The sequence below is a fragment of the Mesoplodon bidens genome, assembly GCF_964165515.1.
Source record: "Mesoplodon bidens genome assembly, chromosome: 1".
In the NCBI taxonomy this organism is placed as follows: domain Eukaryota; kingdom Metazoa; phylum Chordata; class Mammalia; order Artiodactyla; family Ziphiidae; genus Mesoplodon; species Mesoplodon bidens.
In genome coordinates, this window is record NC_138176.1 from 217,900,844 (window position 1) to 217,921,372 (window position 20,529).

General features: G+C 41.2%; 1 protein-coding gene across 1 annotated transcript in view; it reads left to right on the plus strand.

Moving 5' to 3' along the window:
* Positions 1–7,332: 7,332 nt before the first annotated feature.
* The window catches only part of IL15 (interleukin 15), a 103,145-nt gene continuing 89,948 nt past the window's right edge, over positions 7,333–20,529 (plus strand). The window contains exon 1 of the mRNA XM_081240674.1: positions 7,333–7,561. The gene's annotated coding sequence lies outside the window, so the exon portion shown is untranslated. The remainder of the gene's footprint in view (positions 7,562–20,529) is intronic.

The window sequence follows — 20,529 nt, forward strand, 5'->3', positions numbered from 1 at the left end:
GCCTGCACTAGAACTTCATTTCTTATTCATGTTTCAAAAAGAACAAAAACGCCAAACCTTCCTTTCTGAAAGCCATTTTTCAAGGAAATGCCCATTCAGTGTTTTTGTGAGTTTCTGCACTCAGTATTAAACTATGACATGCTTTCTTGAAATATAGCACATTTTCTGTGTACTACATTGGACAAGAATCCAAATAGGTATATTATGCCTACTGAAATTTTACTTTGCTATTTCAACTACATGAGAGGGTTTACTTCTGTGATTTGTTTAATTAATACAGTGTTTATCAACAATTATTTCTTACACTGGACCAGTCCCGGTTTTTAATGAGTCTTTCTTGGGGATATTTTGGAATGTAATCATTACTGTCTCTTTTGATTTAACATCTACAGGTGAGGAATTTTAGCGATAGCCTTATCACTTCTTAAGGCATGAGGGGATGAAAAATAATTTTCCCTCTACCCTTCTTGGCTGAAACCCACGTGTTATGAAAGACAGATAAAGAACAGGAGGGCGGGGAGGAAGCAGAAGTTTATTATTTTTTTTAAGGACAGGTTTTAATTTTTTTCCATACCCCCTGCAGTGGAAGTGTGGAGTCTTAACCACTGGTCTGCCGGGGAAGTTCTTTTTATTTTTATTTATTGATTTATTTTATTTTATGTATATTTTACCACAGTATTTTTTTTCGTTTTCCAGAACACTTTTTTAAAAATTTAATTTAATTTATTTTGTATACAGGAAGTTCTTATTAGTCATCTGCTTTATACCCATCAGTGTATATATGTCAATCCCAATCTCCCAATTCATCCCACCACCACCCCCACCTGCCGTTGCTTTCCCCCCTTGGTGTCCATATGTTTGTTCTCTACATCTGTGTCTCAATTTCTGCCCTGCAAACCTGTTCATCTGTACCATTTTTTTGGTTCCACATATATGCGTTAATATACAATATTTGTTTTTCTCTTTCTGACTTACTTCATTCTGTATAACAGTCTCTAGATTCATCCACATCTCTACAAATGACCCAATTTTGTTCCTTTTTATGGCTGAGTAATATTCCATTGTGTATATGTACCACTTCTTCTTTATCCATTTGTCTGTCGATGGGCATTTACGTTGCTTCCATGACCTGGCTATTGTAAATAGTGCTGCAGTGAACATTGGGGTGCATGTGTCTTTTTGAATTATGGTTTTCTCTGGGTATGAGCCCAGTAGTGGGATTACTGGGTCATATGGTAATTCTATTTTTAGTTTTTTAAGGAACCTCCATACATATAATTTCCTTTAGTTTTTGAGGAAACTCCACTATGGAGTTTTTTAAGTTCTCCATAGTGGCTGTATCAATTTACATTCCCACCAACAGTGCAAGAGGGTTCTCTTTTCTCCACACCCTCTCCAGCATTTTTGTTTGTAGATTTTCTGATGATACCCATTCTAACTGGTGTGAGGTGATGCCTCATTGTAGTTTTGATTTGCATTTCTCTCATAATTAGTGATGTTGAGCAGATTTTCATGTGCTTCTTGGCCATCTGTATGTCTTATTTGGAGAAATGTCTATTTAGGACTTCTGCCCATTTTTGGATTGGTTTGTTTGTTTTTTTAATATCGACCTGCATGAGCTGTTTATATATTTTGGAGATAATCCTTTGTCCGTTGATTCATTTGCAAATATCTTCTCCCATTCTGAGGGTTGTCTTTTTGTCTTGTTTGTAGTTTCCTTTGCTTTGCAAAAGCTTTTAAGTTTCATTAGGTCCCATTTGTTTATTTTTGTTTTTATTTCCATTACTCTAGGAGGTGGATCAAAAAAGATCTTGCTGTGATTTATGTCAGAGTTTTCTTCCTATGTTTTCCTCTAAGAGTTTTATAGTGTCCGGTCTTACATTTAGGTCTCTTATCCATTTTGAGTTTATTTTTGTGTGTGGTGTTAGGGAGTGTTCTAATTTAATTCTTTTACATGTAGCTGTCCAGTTTTTGCATATTGAAGAGCCTGTCTTTTCTCCATTGTATATCCTTGCCTCCTTTGTCTTAGATTAGTTGACCATAGTGTGTGTGGGTTTAGCTCTGGGATTTCTATCTTGTTCCATTGATCTATATTTCTGTTTTTGTGCCAGTACCATATTGTCTTGATTACTGTAGCTTTGTAGTATAGCCTGAAGTCAGGGAGTCTGACTCATCCAGCTCCATTTTTTCCCCTCAAGACTGCTTTGGCTATTCAGGTCTTTTGTGTCCCCATACAAATTTTAAGATTTTTTGTTCTAGTTCTTTAAAAAATGCCACTGGTAATATCATAGGAATTGCATTGAATCTGTAGATTGCTTTGGGTAGTAGAGTCATTTTCACAATGTTGAGTCTTCCAGTCCAAGAACATGGTATATCTCTCCATCGGTTTATATCGTCTTTGATGTCTTTCATCAGGGTCTCATAGTTTTCTGCATTCAGGTCTTTTGTCTCCTTAGGTAGGTTTATTCCTAGATATTTTATTCTTTTGCCTGGAATGGTAAATGGGAGTGTTTCCTTAATTTCTCTTTCAGATTTTTCATCATTAGTGTATAGGAATACAAGAGATTTCTGTGCATTAATTTTGTATCCTGCAACTTTGCCAAATTCATTGATTAGCTCTAGTAGTTTTCTGGTGGCATCTTTAGGATTCTCTATGTATAGTATCATGTCATCTGCAAACGGTGCCAGTTTTACTTCTTTTCCAGTTTGTATTCCTTTTATTTATTTTTCCTCTCCGATTGCTGTGGCTAGAATTTCCAAAACTATGTTGAATAATAGTGATGACAGTGGATATCCTTGTATTGTTCCTGATCTTAGAGGAAATGCTTTCAGTTTTTCACCATTGAGAATGATGCTTGCTGTGGGTTTGTCATATATGGCCATTATTATATTGAGGTAGGTTCCCTCTATGCCCACTTTCTGGAGAGTTTTTATCATAAATGGATGTTGGATTTTGTCAAATGCTTCTTCTGCATCTATTGAGATTATCATATGGTTTTTATTTTTCAATTTTTTAATATGGTGTATCACATTGATTAATTTGCATATATTGAAGAATCCTTGCATCCCTGGGATAAACCCCACTTGATCATGGTGTACGATCCTTTTAATGTGTGGTTGGATTCTGCTTGCTAGTGTTTTGTTGAGGATTTTTGCATCTATATTCATCAGTGATATTGGTCTGTAATTTTCTTTTTTTGTAGTACCTTTGTCTGGTTTTGGTATCAGGGTGATGGTGGCCTCATAGAATGAGTTTGGGAGTGTTCCTTCCTCTGCAATTTTTTGGAAGAGTTTGAGAAGGATGGGTGTTAGCTCTTGTCTAAATATTTGATAGAATTCACCTGTGAAGCCATCTGGTCCTGCACTTTTGTTTGTTGGAAGATTTTTAATCACAGTTTTAATTTCATTACTTGTGATTGGTCTGTTCATATGTTCTATTTCTTCCTGGTTCAGTCTTGGCAGTTTATACCTTTCTAAGAATTTGTCCATTTCTTCCAGGTTGTCCATTTTATTGGCATAGAGTTACTTGTAGTAGTCTCTTAGGATGTTTTGTATTTCTGCAGTGTCTGTTGTAACCTCTCCTTTTTCATTTCTAATTTTATTGATTTGAGTCCTCTCCCTCTTTTTCTTGATGAGTCTGGCTAATGGTTTATCAATATTGTTTATCTGCTCAAAGAACCAGCTTTTAGTTTTATTGATCTTTGCTATTGTTTTCCTTGTTTCTATTTCATTTATTTCTGCTCTGATCTTTATGATTCCTTTTCTTCTGCTAACTTTGGGTTTTGTTTGTTCCTCTTGCTCTATTTCCTTTAGATGTAAAGTTAGATGATTTGAGATTTTTCTTATTTCTTGAGCTAGGCTTGTATAGCTATAAACTTCCCTCTTAGAACTGCTTTTGCTACAACCCATAGGTATTGTATTGTTGTGTTTTCATTATCATTTGTCTCTAGGTATTTTTTGATTTCCTCTTTGATTTCTTCAGTGATCTCTTTGTTATTTAGTAATGTATTGTTTAGCCTCCATATGTTTGTGTTTTTTACATTTCTTCCCTGTAGTTGATTTCTAATCTCATAGCATTGTGGTCAGAAAGTATGCTTGATATGATTTCAATTTTCTTAAATTTACTGAGGCTTGATTTGTGACCCAAGGTGTGACCTATCCTGGACCTCTGAGAAAGCGGTAACTTAAGAAGCTCTTGAAAACTCAAGTAATCTGTAAGAGGAAGAGTATTCCTCTATTGTTAGGACCACCAAAAAGACAGAGGGGAGGAGCAACACTGAGGTAAGGCTTTAACCAAAATGGCAAATTCAGGTGTCCCAGACTATGTTTTTCAAAGACCAGAAGATCAGCTTGTTCTTGGCCTGTGATTTGTTCCTTAGGAGAACTATAAATAAGGTCACAGTCATGGACTTTGAACACTAAGTCAGATGAGCTAACTTTCAACTACTTCCACATAGTTTCCAAAGAAAACATTTATTTTAAAGACAACTAGCCAATTGGCTAACATTGTCTTTGGAATGAAAAATAAGATATTAAAATTTTATTCAACTATGATTTTATTGTTAATTTTTTTAATTCAAAGAAAAATTATTTATTATGGTCACTTCTGTGAGATTTAGTTAATTTTTACTTCTTTCCACATGGTAATTTTATTAGTTACCTTTAGGCAGTTTCAAATTATTTCATCAATCTTGGTCTTTGTTTTTAATTTACACAGTGGAATTTACTTGTTCATTGGTGTGAGCAATTTTCAGTATCTTGTCAAACAGCCTGTGGCAACTGAAAATACAAGTGGCATACATTAGATTTCTCTGTTTGAGGCAGTGCAACAAAAACATTATGCTGAATACCCAACTTCAATAAATTGCAGGCATTTATATAACTAATTCAAAAATACTTTTTTGGGGGGTAATTGAGAAAACAAATTTGACCTACATACTTGGGAGGCAAGTAGTTAGTTGAGCAAAGTCTCTCTTATGGCCATCAACAGTTTCAATTTCACTTTCTTGTCATTTACATTATTTTATCTCCCCAATCTGACTAAATGCTTTATATATCATTCAGCCCATCTTGTTCCAGAACTTACATATATTAGAAGCTTAATCAATATCTGTAGACCAATTTTATTCTTCTTATGTCTTCAGATTGTACTTTAAAGCTCAGCTCTATGAAGAAAATTCCCATCAGTTTCATAGCGTTGTGAAAACTTCTCCAATAGCTCAGAAAATTCATGGTGGCCACGTGTTAAAAGTGTGCTGTCAGACACTGATGTCTCTCAGCCCCAGGGACAGCTGGAGCCCCCAGGCTAGTGAGCCCCAGCTAAGAACAGCTTTTTCTAGTGCTCTTAGGCAGCCCAAGTGCAGCAGGATCTGGGAGGTAATGATGTGACCTCTGGCGGCAGTGATATTTGCCTCTGCTAGTTGCTGCTAAGTGAGGCCAATGACGGGTGGGCCTTACTATCTGGACAACTACTTCAGCCACCAGCTGCAGAACACGCAGCATCTGTAAGGGGGCTGAAGGAGGTATGGGAGCTCATCTTGAGGGAGCCCAGAAGGACTGGACCCGTTCAAGCAGACATGCAGACACAGATCCACTTCTCCATCATTAATTTCGATATTCACATATACACATAGTTTACCTTTGGGGCTGCTACATCTGTTGCAATAGAATCCAATCCAGCTGCAAGCCCAATCTCACTCAGGATGCATCCTCATTCTGCAAATCAGAGCTTCAGTGTATTGCTATGAAAAAGTCTGATTGGATTTGAAATCATTGACATTATCACAAGAAAATTGAACATTACATTGTCTTGCACAGAAAGGAATGATTGCTTCATTTCTTTAAACATAATTTCCAACTATGGTAAAGACTTGAATGGCTGTAAAAAATTTTTACATTTACATCTCACTTATTTTATTGATCGTGACTATCTAGAGCTCAACTTTTTCATAAAAATGCAAAATGATTTTATGTGGAACTTTATGTACATTTAATATTTAAATCTCTTCAAATATTTTTAAATTTTATTTTAACATGTACGTAATACAAAGAAAAGTTAGTTAAATGTTTTACCAAGCTACAGGGAGCCTTATCATTATTTCCGTGACATGACCCTGAAAAATTTGGGCAAGCAGCCTTCCGTTAGGGATTTTCAGTGATTCACACGTGTGCAAGATTCTCCAAAGTGCTTCCAAAAACTGAAACCATTTCTGCAGGCTCTGAGGCACAAGGATCACTTAGCCTCAAAGAACTCAGTTCCTTCTTTTAACTGTAAAATCCTACAATAACAACATTTCACGTGGTCCCATCGTAATGTTTTACACCGTACGACGCGCTAGGCTGGGAAAGTGGTCCACAGATAGGCACATTCGTTCATGTTCATTCACCCTCCGTGCCAACTACCTTGGACAAAGTAGTCGCCCAGGTGTTTTCCTCCCATGTTTTCTCTAGCAGGACTTCAGGGCCTTCCTTCTTCTAGGCTGTGGGGAGGGTCAAGGTCTGGAGTAGCCACCCATTCCGTTCGGTCCAACGCATTTTCCCCTTTCCCCTGGCTAACCTGGTCACGCGCTGCTCCCAGGTCTCAGTCTCAGCCCGGGCAGCCTGGCGTGCCATGCCCGGCGCCCGTGGATGCGGCAGGTGGACTCCGGGACACCTCTTCGCGCCTTCCCTGCAGGTGCCGCAGGAGGGATAGGCCAAGTCCCGGGCCAGCGTCCCTGCGAGGCGGGGCCGGCGCTCCTAGACTTCCTCCTTCTGACCCTGCAGGTTCTGAGACCCCGGGCTCGGCAGCGGCGGCCACCTCCCTGGGGGCGGGGAGCCAGGCCACCTGGGGCAGTCGGCCAAGGGCTGCTGCCACCCGCCCCTCCCTCAGCCTCCGCTGGGGGTGTTTATCTTCGCCTCTCCTCCTTTCTCTTTCACTTTTCTTTTTGTTGGGAGTTGGGACTCCCTGGGTTCCAAGGCGTCCAGGGGAACCCCAGCTGATTCGTTCTCGGCCGCAGAGGCGCGACGCCCGGGAAGGGAGCCGGACGACCGCGCCCGCCCCGCCGCGCTGCCCGCCGCCCCCGACTCTGTAGCCCGGACTCGATGGAGGTACAGAGCTTGGCTTCCCCGCTTTGGGAGGGGAGGTGCTGGTGGCTGAAAGGGCGAGGGAACCCTCCCCGAAAGCCTTCGCCTCGGACTCCTCCCAGCTCTGGCCGGACGCACCCGTCTCCCCGCGACGGGCTACCGGCCGGGCCGCCTCGCCCCGCCCTCTTCTGGGGAACGCTTGACCGCGACTTCGGTTTTCGGTGGCGCCCCGCGCGGAGGTATTTCCCCTTCCGACCCTTTATTGCCTTCGCGGGCTCTCCTCCGCATCCTCCGCTTCCAGCCGAGCACAGATTGCTCGTCCACTAGCGGGTCCCCGCTCGGCTCCGCCGTCCGCTCCACCGACTCCGCGCCGGCCGGCGGAGGGCGAGGGAAGCGCGCCTGGCCAGCCCAGCCCAGCTGCGGGGTTCGGAGAAAGCGAGGTCCGGCGGCACAGAGCGCTGAGTTCTGCACCTCATCGAGCTCAGAAAGTGCAAGAAAGGTACCGCAGCTCCCGCTTCTTCCCTGCCCCCTCCCAAACTCCCCGCCGGCTGGTGCCACCTTGAGTGTGAGCCCCGCACGTCTGACGCTATCTTTGTCAGTCAAATTATCCTCCTCTGCTTTGATCAGGACACTTAACCTTCCTTGGGAGAGGAATCTACAGGAATGGTTACCGTTTGACAATCAGGCCTCCGTTTATATTATTTCCAGAAAATCAGTGCTAGAAACTTGGAAGAAATGCAGGAGACTTGTACTGCCGTGAAATCCTTATTCAAAGTGGCTTTAAATGAAAATCCAGTTAATTTTGTCAGGTGTTACTGAGACTCTTGCAAGCGTATACAATGTATTTCAATTTAGCTTATAATATATTGAATTTAACTTGAATTTCTATACATTAAATTTTTTTTATCTTCGAAGTCTATGTAAGGCAAGATTAATTCTTCAGTGATGCTTATAACAGATTCTTAAATAGGGTGAGTCAGAAGTTTAGAAACTGGAAGTGAAATGGTTGTCTCTAGCTATCTCCATTGTTTTTAAAAGCTATGGTCTAATGTTATGACACTGGTAATGGTATCTCCTTGTAACTGATAGGCATTCTTATCTTGTCAGTGGGCTTCAAGAGGCTTCTTTGCCTTGATTGAATAGAGGCTTCTTTGACTTGATTGAATAAACAGATCAGATCTAGGTGGTTACAGCATCCTGCTGTGCAGAGGTGAACTGTTCCATGGAAAGCATCAGGGTACAATATACATTAAACTCCTGTCATTTTTATTAAAAAGCAGTGTGGGGCTTCCCTGGTGGTGCAGTGTTTGAGAGTCCGCCTGCCGATGCAGGGGATACGGGTTCGTGCCCCGGTCCGGGAAGATCCCACGTGCCGCGGAGCGGCTGGGCCCGTGAGCCATGGCCGCTGAGCCTGCGCGTCCGGAGCCTGTGCTCCGCAACGGGAGAGGCCACAACAGTGAGAGGCCCGCGTACCGCAAAAAAAAAAAAAAAAAAAGCAGTGTGGTGGGCATGATAGACAGAGGGAGGAGATACAAGGGAAGAACACAAGGATATAGAAAGGAAAGGACTGAAGACAAAGCAATAGCCATTTTAGATTTAAAAAGTGATGAAAAATTGAAAGTTTTACTTAATAAAGTTAAGAAGTTTAGAAAGTTCTGAAGGTTCGTTCTGGTTGTGTTTTAATGGCACATCCCTGTATTTCTTCCTCTGTTTTCTCCTGTCAAAGTTTTGGTCATACTCAGAATAGCCTTTCCAGCAGAATCATCTGCTCTATGACAGAGTGACGGAAGGGTTAGGTTGGCCGCTGGACTTCTGGTAGGCAGAGTGTTCCCATACTTTTGGGTTCACTGTTCTCTGCTAATTTGGAGTGGGAACTCCAGAACCTGATTTGAAGCTACAATTTCTGGAATTAGGATTTTCCTACAGGTAACCAGTGGGTTTAAGAAAAACAATTTGATGCTTTCCATTTAAATCCATAAAATTAATATGTAAATGTCAACAGCTGTATCACAGGACATAATGTTTGTCAATGCAATACATGTTTATAAACTTCTTTGAAGGATGGGAGAAAGCAGTGGTCTAAAGTTTATTGAAATAGAGTTTGATAATTGAAGAATCTTAAATCCTAGAAGGTTCTCCATCTCAGGTTTGCTGGCTCTGGGTGGATTTCAGGAAAGTGGTGAATGAAGCTCTGAAATGTTGTGTAAAGGGGATTTTTCTGAGGAAAATAGCCATAACTCTAATGAGCTTTTTTTTTTAAATTATTATTATTTTTTTATTAGTTTCTGCTTTATAACAAAGTGCATCAGTCATACATATACATCTGTTCCCACATCCCTTCCCTCATGCATCTCCCTCCCTCCCACCCTCCCCATCCCACCCCTCCAGGCGGTCACAAAGCACCGAGCTGATTTCCCTGTGCTCTGCGGCTGCTTCCCACTATCTATCTACCCTACGTTTGGTACTGTATATATGTCCATGCCTCTCTTTCGCTTCGTCACAGCTTACCCTTCCCCCTCCCCATATCCTCAAGTCCATTCTTAAGTAGGTCTGTGTCTTTATTCCTGTTTTACCCCTAGGTTCTTCCTGACATTTTTTTTCTCTTAAATTCCATATATATGTGTTAGCATACAGTATTTGTCTTTCTCTTTCTGACTTACTTCACTCTGTATGACAGACTCTAGGTCTATCCACCTCATTACAAATAGCTCAGTTTCGTTTCTTTTTATGGCTGAGTAATATTCCATTGTATATATGTGCCACATCTTCTTTATCCATTCATCCGATGATGGACACTTAGGTTGTTTCCAGCTTCGGGCTATTGTGAATAGAGCTGCAATGAACATTTTGGTACATGCCTCTTTTTGAATTATGGTTTTCTCAGGGTATATGCCTAGTAGTGGGATTGCTGGGTCATATGGTAGTTCTATTTTTAGTCTTTTAAGGAACCTCCATACTGTTCTCCATAGTGGCTGTACCAATTCACATTCCCACCAGCAGTGCAAGAGTGTTCCCTTTTCTCCACACCCTCTCCAGCATTTATTGTTTCTAGATTTCTTGATGATGGCCATTCTGACTGGTGTGAGATGATATCTCATTGTAGTTTTGATTTACATTTCTCTAATGATTAATGATGTTGAGCATTTTTTCATGTGTTTGTTGGCAGTCTGTATATCTTCTTTGGAGAAATGTCTATTTAAGTCTTCTGCCCATTTTTGGATTGGGTTGTTTGTTTTTTTGTTATTGAGCTGCATGAGCTGTTTATAAATTTTGGAGATTAATCCTTTGTCAGTTGCTTCATCTGCAAATATTTTCTCCCATTCTGAGGGTTGTCTTTTGGTCTTGTTTATGGTTTCCTTTGCTGTGCAAAAGCTTTGAAGTTTCATTAGGTCCCATTTGTTTATCTTTGTTTTTATTTCCATTTCTCTAGGAGGTGGGTCCAAAAGGATCTTGCTGTGATTTATGTCATAGAGTGTTCTGCCTATGTTTTCCTCTAAGAGTAATGAGCTTTTTAAATGAGTCTCAAACCCTAAACAGTTTTTAAAACATTTTAAAACTTAGAAAACTGCTTTCTTCCTATCTCACTTAGAGTTTACTGTTAAGCTGTTTTCATTATGTAACTATTCTTTTGAAGGTTAGTGAATGATAATACAGAGAGTACTGTTTTAGGTCCACAGCTTGAACTATGGGAAATAATGTGAATCATAGCTAACACTTGTTGAATTCTTATGTACTGGATGTTGCTCCAAGTATGTGTTTATTTTTTTTAAATTATCATAATAAAGTTATGTGGTGTAGGGACTGTATTTTATAACTGAAGAAATTGGAGCATAGAGTAGTAATTAAATAACTTTCCCAAAGTCACAGAGTGAGAAAGTGGTAGAGCTGGGGTTTGAACCCAGACAGATTTAAGAGCACCGGTATTTATGAAGGGTGATATTATTTCCATAGAAATATTTCCCACAGTTTGACAGTGACAATCAACCACTATTTCATTTTAATGCAGAGTGATATAATGATGGAACATTCATTTTAAATTAATGCTTATACGGTACTTGCATAATTGACCTTATTAATTATATACTTAAAGATTATCTTTATGAGCAAATGATATTCACATGAGTGTCTATATGTGTTTGGTTCCTTGGAGAAAAAATTTTTTATGGTTCCTGAATGAAAACATTTGTTCAGTTTACATAGTTTTTGCTGATAGAGCTTGACAGATAGGCAAATGTGGATTGATCGATATGTCTGTATCTATCTATCTATCTATCTACCTATATATCCATCCATCCAAGTAAAAGGCTGGGATTCAGGGAGTGATCAGAAGGCTCCCATATCACAGTGGAAGTGATGTAGTCAACTATTTGGGAAGTCCCCTTTTCAGAAGATTTTATGGTCTGAGGGTTGGCAAGAAGCCAACTTCTGTCTTTAACTCAGTATTAGCTCTTTGATTTATTTACCCAGTGATTACAGATTACTGCATGAGACTGTTGAGGCTGAGCATTGCTTATGTGCTGGCTGCTATCCTATTTTACGGACTGGATGGAAAAATTCCATAGGAAAGTTGAGAGAACATTTGTGGGTTTTGCTCATAGTGTTTACTCCTAACTATTTAATGGTAATGTTACTAACTAACTATAATCAATTTCATATATATTTATGATTATTTATTAACTTGCTATATGTCAGGGAATGTTACACTTTTTTTCAAAAAAGTTATTCAGTGCTGGAATCAGAAATAGGAAATAAGAGGCTCTTTGATCTCAATTCATCTCAACGATAGTATTTGTACACAATTTATATCTGGAGGCAGAGTATGTATACACATATATTTTCCAGTGTTTTATCCCACTGCAAATCTAGTGGTGCCTGGCAGGTCATTTTTAGAAGCAGAGGACTATATATAGACCACATGAGAAGGAGTAAAAAAAATCAGTGCCTATAGTAGGTGATCATATTCTAAGTTGTTTCTTTTCCAGATGCTGAAGGAGAGTGACAGAAAGTATTTTGTCAAGTAAAGGAATTGAAACCGAAAATGATCCCAGAAGAGGAAAATATTAGGGCTGTAAGGTTGGGAGTGGGGAGACTCTAAGGTCTTGACACACGAGCCCAGTGACATAGTCAGTGATTGCCGTATCACTGAAGTCTCCTTACTGGGCCTCCTGCTTATATGCCTTTGGATAAAAATTTGGACAGGAACTATGTTGACCCTTGAACAACAGGAGTTTGAACTGCGAGGTCCACTTATACAAGGGTTTTTTTTGACAGTAAATGCTATGGTGCTACAGGATCCGTGGTTGGTTGAATCTGTGATGCAGAACCACGGATATGGAAGAACTGTGGTACCCAGGGCCTGCTGAAAATTACAGCGGATTTTCCACTGAGAGCAGTGTTGGCGCCCCTGACCCTGCTGTTGTTCAAGGGTTAGCTGTACCCTTGTCAAACTGTTAACCCTGACTGCCAACATTTTCAAATAATATTTTTTAATTGAACGTCTTAGTTAGATATTTTACAAGATATTTTCCCAACTTTTTTGCTTTCCTTACTCCTCAGCACCAAAAATAAGCATATACAGTGAGATTTCATTTTCTAAAATAAATAACTATATTGTTAAAATTATTCGTTATTATTTTAAATAGTATTAGTACACAATTAACCAAAATATCCCATTCACTTTTTTTTTCTTTTTCTTTTTGGCTGCGTTGGGTCTTCGTTGCTGCGCGCAGGCTTTCTGTAGTTGGGGCAAGCAGACGCTACTTTTCATCATGGTGCACGGGCTTCTCATTGCGGTGGCTTCTCTTGTTTCAGAGCAGGGGCTCTAGGTGCGTGGGCTTCAGTAGGTGTGGCACATGGGCTTAGTAGTTGTGGCTCGCGGGCTCTAGAGCGCAGGCTCAGTAGTTGTGGCGCACGGGCTTAGTTGCTCCATGGCATGTGGGATCTTCCTGGACCAGGGATCGAACCCGTGTCTCCTGCATTGGCAAGCGGATTCTTAACCATTGTGCCACCACGCATTCACTTTTGATAAGTACTTTATTAGCATAAAACTAAACTACATTGGAAATGATATCAGCGTAGAGGTGGGTAGTGTGGATATCACTGCTTTGACTATAGAAGGTATCTCTAATATCAGTTTTTCCACTTGGCCCTGTATTTGGCACCTTGGACAGGCAAAGCTCATGGTAGGATTCTGGATGGGGGAGAGGTCCACCTTTCTTTCGTAAAATGGGAGAAGCATCATTATGAAAGAGGAAACGGGGGGGAAACGAGAACTTGCTAGAAATCTGCTTTGCCTCAGGCACATTTCAGGCATATCACTTACACAAAGGGGTACCCAAGGAAGTAGTGGGTCTGGAAATTCATTTCTTTAGAGCTCCCTGTGGTCATACAGACCTTGGAAAGTCATGGGGGTTCCCCAGGAGTGCCCGTCCCTCACTTCGAAGAGCTCTGATCTAGTTCAGCCTCATCCCCATCCCCTGCCCGTGGTTTCTGGACTGCCATGGCTCACTGTGCTTAAAAGAAAGTATGTGTGTTCACACCTGGGGTGGGGGTGGGGCAGTAAAGAAGGGAGTGTGGTTGCGATAGAGGCTTACCACTGAAAGGAGTGAGGAGTAGGTTCCAGTCGGGCTTGGACTGCCTTTGCCTCCTCATCTCCAGTCATACCTGCTCTGCGCTCTAGACACACTTGCTGTGTTCCTTGTCAGCCTTCGAATGTCCTACTCACAGAGCCCACCGTCTCTAACTTTTGCTGCCCAGGCGGAATTATTCTCTCCCTGATACGAATTTATTTGGTGCTGTCTACATTCTCTTATAATAGCTTTTCTCTCTGTAAATTCATCTTATTATGCACCTGTCTCTACACTTACGTTTTGAATAAAGACAGGACAGTGTGTCCCGTGTCCCCAGCCAGGGGTTGGACACATAGTTGACTTGTATTGACCTCAGTGATCACTGAACAATTTGACAGCTAAGCAGAGGCATGCAAAAACAGGTAGGAAACACAGATAACATAGCAAAACACATTGCTGGAACGTTATAATAAAAACACTATTTTCGGAAAAGATGTCTGGGATAGGATTTATTGAAGAAAAGAACAAATTGGAGCTGAGGAAACCAGCCAGAAATCTATTGCACTCATTCAGGAATGTAGTCTCATTCCTATTATCTGCTCAAGGACATAGTTCTAGTAATTTTTTAAAAAATTCATCATCAATTTTCTTCTCTGTCTAACAAGTCTTTCCCATTACCATGCAGGCATGCTATAATTTCTCCCATTAGAAACAAGAAACAAAAAGTCTCTGTTGACCTCATGTTTCTCTCCAGCTACCACCTGGTTTTATAGGACATTTTATAGGACAACTTTCAAAGTCAACTCTATTCTGTCTCCAGGGTCTCTCTTCTCATCCTCTCTTGACCCAGCCAGGCTGTCATCCCCACTATTGCATGAAAAATGCACTTGTCAAAGGCACCAAGAACCCATGTTAAATCCAGTGATTAGTGCTGGGTTCTCTTCCTAGGTGCCCTGTCAGCAGAACTAGAAAGTTCTTCCTTTGGCTTCCAGGCCATCCCCTCTCCTTATTGTCCTTTTTCCTCACCAGCACCTACTGCAGTCTCTTTTGCCAGTTCCTTACTTTCTTAACCTCTAAATGTAGGCATCTGTGGGCTCATTTCATGACCTTTGCTCTGTCTGTGCTCAATCCCTTAGTGATCTCAGTCTCATGGCTTTCAACACCTTCCCAAGTGGTGATTCATAAATGCATGTCTGGAGTCATGACCTTTCTCTGAACTCCAGACTCATACATAGCAGCCTCTTCACCATCTCTGATTGGATATCTAGTACTCACTGGATTCCTGACTTCACCCCCCAAACTGCTTCTCCCACTGTCTTCTTCATCTCACTCGATGGCAAATCCATTCTTGTAGCTGCATAGATAACCAATCAGTTAGCCGTGGAGCTGTGCTTACTTCTTGTTTTCTCACACCCCACATTTAATCTGCTAAATCATTCAGCTGTGCCTCCAAGATAGATCCCACATCTGACCTGCTTACCATCTTCACTGCTGCCACATGGGCCCAGGCCACTGTTAATCATGTCTCATGGTACAGTGGCAAGAGGTGGTCTCTCTGTTGCTCTCCTTGTCCCTCCCCCAACCCCCACCCCAAGAAGGTTTCAGTTACCTGTTTTTACTTATCTACATTAAACAGACAAACAAAACCACAAAACAAACAAACAAAAACCACTCCAGAATGCAGTGGCTTAAAAAACAAAAATTTGTTATTTGTCATGATTCTGCAGTCTGGGCTACATGCAGCTGGTCGGTTCCTCTAAGGCTGCTGGGGATGAAACACCCAAGAGGTTTCTTCATTTGTGCATCTGGCACCTCAGCTGGGCTGGCTGTGAAGTTAAAGGCTCCTCCTTTGATTCTTTCTTTTCCATAAGAAATAGCTCTTGCTATAGCAGTTGAGCAGGGTGCTTCCTGCTCATGGTGAGTTAGGGATCTAGAGACTTTTTTGTGTGTGCTTTTTTGTTTAGCTGGTGGTGCTTTTTTTTGGTGGGGGGGAGGGTACCATTTTCTTATAAACCTTGGGGGCTTCCTGTAAACTTTATTGGGGTTCACTCCACTGGAAAAGACATACCCAGAAAACTCTTGAGACAGGCTCTGGTTTACTTTGGCTGTGAGTCAGAATGCTGTAGGAAAAGCCTTCAAGGTCTTTAGAAACACCTTTGTCTCACTGATAGGGTCTATGAGGTGCCACTTTAAATCCTTTCTAGATCTTAATGAGGCATCTTCCAGCCACATACTTGATCTGATCTTTAACCTGAGAGTACATTGTACTAATAGACCCTGGATTTGATCTTTAGCCTAAGACTACTTCTTTCTTTGAGAATCTTGTGTTGTCTCGAGAGACAAGAATGACAGTAAGTTTAATTTTCCAACCTAGCAAGTCCTGGGTTGAATGATTTCTTCTAAATTCAGCTTGAATGTTTCAGTTTCTCTTTCTCTTCCTGCAATTAATCCTAGGCCGCGCCAATTATCACATTCAGAAATTTTCTTAGCCAGGTCCACAAGTTTATTAGATACGTTTTCTTTCTTCCATATTATTGCAGGCAACTATGCAACATGAGTTGCCCTCTCTCCAGCCTCTAATAATAATTTCATCACTGCCTTTCTAGCCTCACTTACAGTGAGTGTCCTTGCTATGTACTCCCCAGGTGTCTACCTATCACCTGATCTCATATCACTTTCAGTGTCAATTACTAATTGCTGTGTAAATAACTACCCCCAAATTTAGTAGTGTAAAATAAAAGTTATTTTATTTGTTTAAAGTTCCAAGATTAGAAGTTTGGACAGGACCCAGTGGCAATGACTTGTCTCTATGCCAGAACGTCTGTGGTCAGCTGGTATGACTCCAAAGGACTGTCTGAGATTGTTTAAGAAATTGGGTCATATATGGGGCCTCAGTCCTGGCTGTTGGCTGGGTTCCTTCATGCTTCTCCACTTGGCTTTTCCGCATGGGTAGATTGGGCTTACTCACATGGTGGTCTCAGGGTTGTCAGACTCCTTACATAGTATCCAGCTTCTATAAAAGGGAAGCAGGAACTGCAGACGCTCTGAAGGCCTGGGCCTGGAATTCCCAGACTGTCACATTTGTCTCATTTTATTGTGAAAAGCAAGTTAGGAGGCCATCTCAGATTCCAGAGGAGAGGACATAGACTCAACCTCTTGCTGGGCAGTATGTTATGCTTGTTCATGGCAAGAAGGCATTGATTGGTGGCCACCATCTTGAAGATTATCTGTCACCCATTGTGATCCTGCTAAAGCATTGATCCAGTTCCACCACTCCTCTAGTCAAAACCCTCTATTGCCGTCTCACTTTACTTCAATAAAAGCCAGATTCCATTACCGTGGTCAGTAAGGCCCTCAGTGGTTCGTACCTCTGCTGCCCCATCTGCTCCTCCTCCCTTAGCTCAGGGCCTCAGTCACACCGACAACCTTTCTATTCATCACCCAGACTGCTCTGATCTTGTCTCTGTGTCTTTGAACTTGCTGTTCCCCCTGCTTAGAATGTTTTCTCTCACATGTGGCCCAGTCCCTTACCTCATGGGGGGCCTGGCTCTAATACCCCCTTTGCAGGGAGGCTTTTCCTGACTGGTGGACTTTGTGTTGCATTCCCACCAGCATTCTCAGCTCAAACTCTCCTCCAGATGCCCACAACTACCTGCCATACTGCCAGGTTTACAGTACCCTATCCAAAACTCTTAGGGTCGGATATGTTTGGAATTCAGTTTTTGGACAGGTCATTTTTATAGACTGAGTTGTGTCTCTCCCTCTCCCCACCAAATCCGTATATTGAAGCTCAACCCCCAGTGTGACTGTATTTGGAGACAGGACTCTCAGGAGGTAACTCAGGTGTACGAGGTCATAAGAGTGGAGCCCTAATCCAGTAGGACTGCTGTCTTTATTAGAAGAGGAAGAGACTTCAGGAGTTGACATGTACAGAGGAAAGGCCATGTGCAGACATAGTGAGAAGGTGGCTGTCTGCAGGCCAGGAAGAAAATCCTTACCAACCCTTCCAGCACTTTGCTCTTGTACTTCCAGCCTCCCGGATGTGAGAAAATAAGTTTCTGGTGTGTGTCACCCACTCTCTGGTATTCTGCTACGGCAGCCCTAGCAGAGCAGACTAAGATAGTGACATAATGCCTTTGCTATATACTGTGTGACAACTATGGTATATAGTAAGCTTATCCAGGTACCTCCTCAAAAGTGAAATAAATACAGATTATAAGTAGTCTTATGCCAGTTCATGTTTTGTTAACCAGTAAATTAAGCAAAACGCTCAGTTCTTAGAGCCCTTTTGATTTAAGATTTTCAGATAAGGAACAATGGACTTATATATGTTTTATTTAATGATTTGTTTGTTAATTCTCACCTGTCCCCATTTGCACATGAGCTACAGGAGAACATGTAGTTTTATTTCATTCATTGCTATATCCCCATCATCTGTCAGTGCCTGGCAAATGATAGTCTCTCAATCAATGTTTGCTGAATGAATGCTAAAGGGTAGAATATGTTAAAAGTAATGGGGAATAAAAGAAGAGCTATTTCAAAGAAGATCTAATTTATTTATACATTTTATTTATTCACTGAATTGATTTAAAATAATTTTGAGTGCCTAGTATGGGCCAGGCACTCTTCTAAGCCCTTGACTGGCCTTCATTCAGTGAGAGGTTCAGAGTACAGGGAGGATCCTGAGGACTGAGTGGGAGTGAGGAAAAGTAAATGTTGCAGGAACCGATATGGGTCCTAGCTAAAACATGGGAGTGAGACAGGGAAATGGATGAGCTTCATTGTGGAAAGCTCAAGATCGAGATATCAGTGGAACATAAAGCCGAAGATGTCCTGCAAGTCATTAGAAGTACTGCACTGAAGATTGCTTGAGCTATTAGTACAAGAGATTTTAGTTTATGGGTTAATAGTCAAGAATTATTGACTGAAGCCATTGACTGTCAGAATGTTTCCCCAGGAGGCAAATGTATGTAAAGAAAGTTTGGGGTCATATACGAAGACCAGAGTGTCTGTTACTGAGCTGCATACTCTGGAAGAGGAAATGTTCAGGCAATGTCTTCAGGAAAGCATTGGTCAGTTTCCAGGTCTTCAAAAGAGAACGTTAGGCTTTTCACACTTTCTAGCCCTTGCGTGCCTGTCCTAACCACTCTGTCTGCTCCTCTCATGATGGATTTTATATTCGCCATATGCCTATTCTTACACCCACATCTTTTCTTTTCTTTTTTTAATTGAGGTATAATTGACATATAATGTCATGTGAGTTTCAGGTGTACAACATAATGATTCAACATTTGTGTATATGACAGAATGATCACCACCGTAAGTTTAGTTAACGTGTATCACCATAGATATAATTTTTTTCTTATGCTGAGAACTTTTAAGATTTATTCTCTTAGCCACTTTCAGGTATGCACTGTAGTATTGTTACCCAGAGTCATCATGCTGTACATTACATCCCCATGACTTATTTGTATTATAACTACAAGTTTGTACCTTTTGACCCCCTGCATGCATTTTGCCCCCCACCTCTGGCAACCAACCACCCATGTGTTCTCTCTGAGTCCCTTGCTCCGTGAAGTTCTCTCGGCAAAACCTCAACTTTACCTCCTCTCTAGCCACCTGGAAATATTGATCATACCTCTCCTCTGTTCTGCCCCCACTGATGGATACTTCTCTAAGTATCTGCAGTATTTTCTATATTGACTCGTGCTCACATTGCCCCTCTCCTCAAGTAAAGGATACAGGTGATACAAAGGATGACAAGAATCGTGATGGAGTTGGAGGGGCTGAAGTTTGGGAAACACTGTGTCCTTGTGTGCCAAGCACTTGCTTGGTACACAGTAGAGCTTTAATAATGTTATTTTTGTTGTCAGTAATCTATCACATATTGCTGAGGGGTCAAGTAATATCAGGTTCTGAGAAAAGGAGTTTGACTGGAAATAGGTCACTAGTGATCACATAGCTGTTGGAATGTCCCAGCATATGCTTTTTTGTCAGTATCAGGAAGGGAAATAGAACTTCCTGAGAGTCTGATTTGGGCCAGGCTACAGATAGAATCCTTACACTCATTTTTAGATGATACAGATGAGCTTCTTAGATTAATATGAGGTTTTTAGAACTGAGAAAAGAAATAGGTTGTTTAATAGGTTTATTTTGCCAGTTTTATTATTTGAAAGGATAATTTTATAAATTGCAAAGTAAATGTTTCAATTAAAGAAAGGAAGTAGAAGCAAGCCACACCCTATTTTCTAAATTCCTTCAAGTAGAAATCCTTTCGTCTTCCTACTTCAACAGTATTTGCTAAGTATTTTGAAAAAAAAAATTCGAAAGTACAAAAAAGATGAGAGGAATTTTGTAAAAATTGTAGTATTGTTAATATTTAATTTACTTGGTGCCTTTTTTTCCTGAGAATCCAAGAGGACAAATATGCAGTCATAACAACATCGTCACTTTAAAATTTGCAGTAATTCCGAATGTCAAATTTAAAAAAAATCTATATTTCATATCTTTCGACTCTATGCCTAGAAAGCAAGATCCTCCTTCTCATTGCTTTGTGCAGGACTTCTCAAACTTCAGATATGTGGTTTTATGATGGCTTATTAGATTTGATGAGAGACTTCCGGGTAAGATGGCGGAAGAGTAAGACGCGGAGATCACCTTCCTCCCCACGGATACACCAGAAATACAGCTACACGTGGAACAACTCCTACAGAACACCTACTGAATGCTGGCAGAAGACCCCAGACCTCCCAAAAGGCAAGAAACTCCCCACATACCTGGGTAGGGCAAAGCGGAGAGATTCCTGCACAGAGGATCGGCGCCGAGCGGCACTCACCAGCCTGAGAGGCTTGTCTGCTCGCCCACCAGGGCGGGCGGCGCTGGAAGCTGAGGCTCGGGC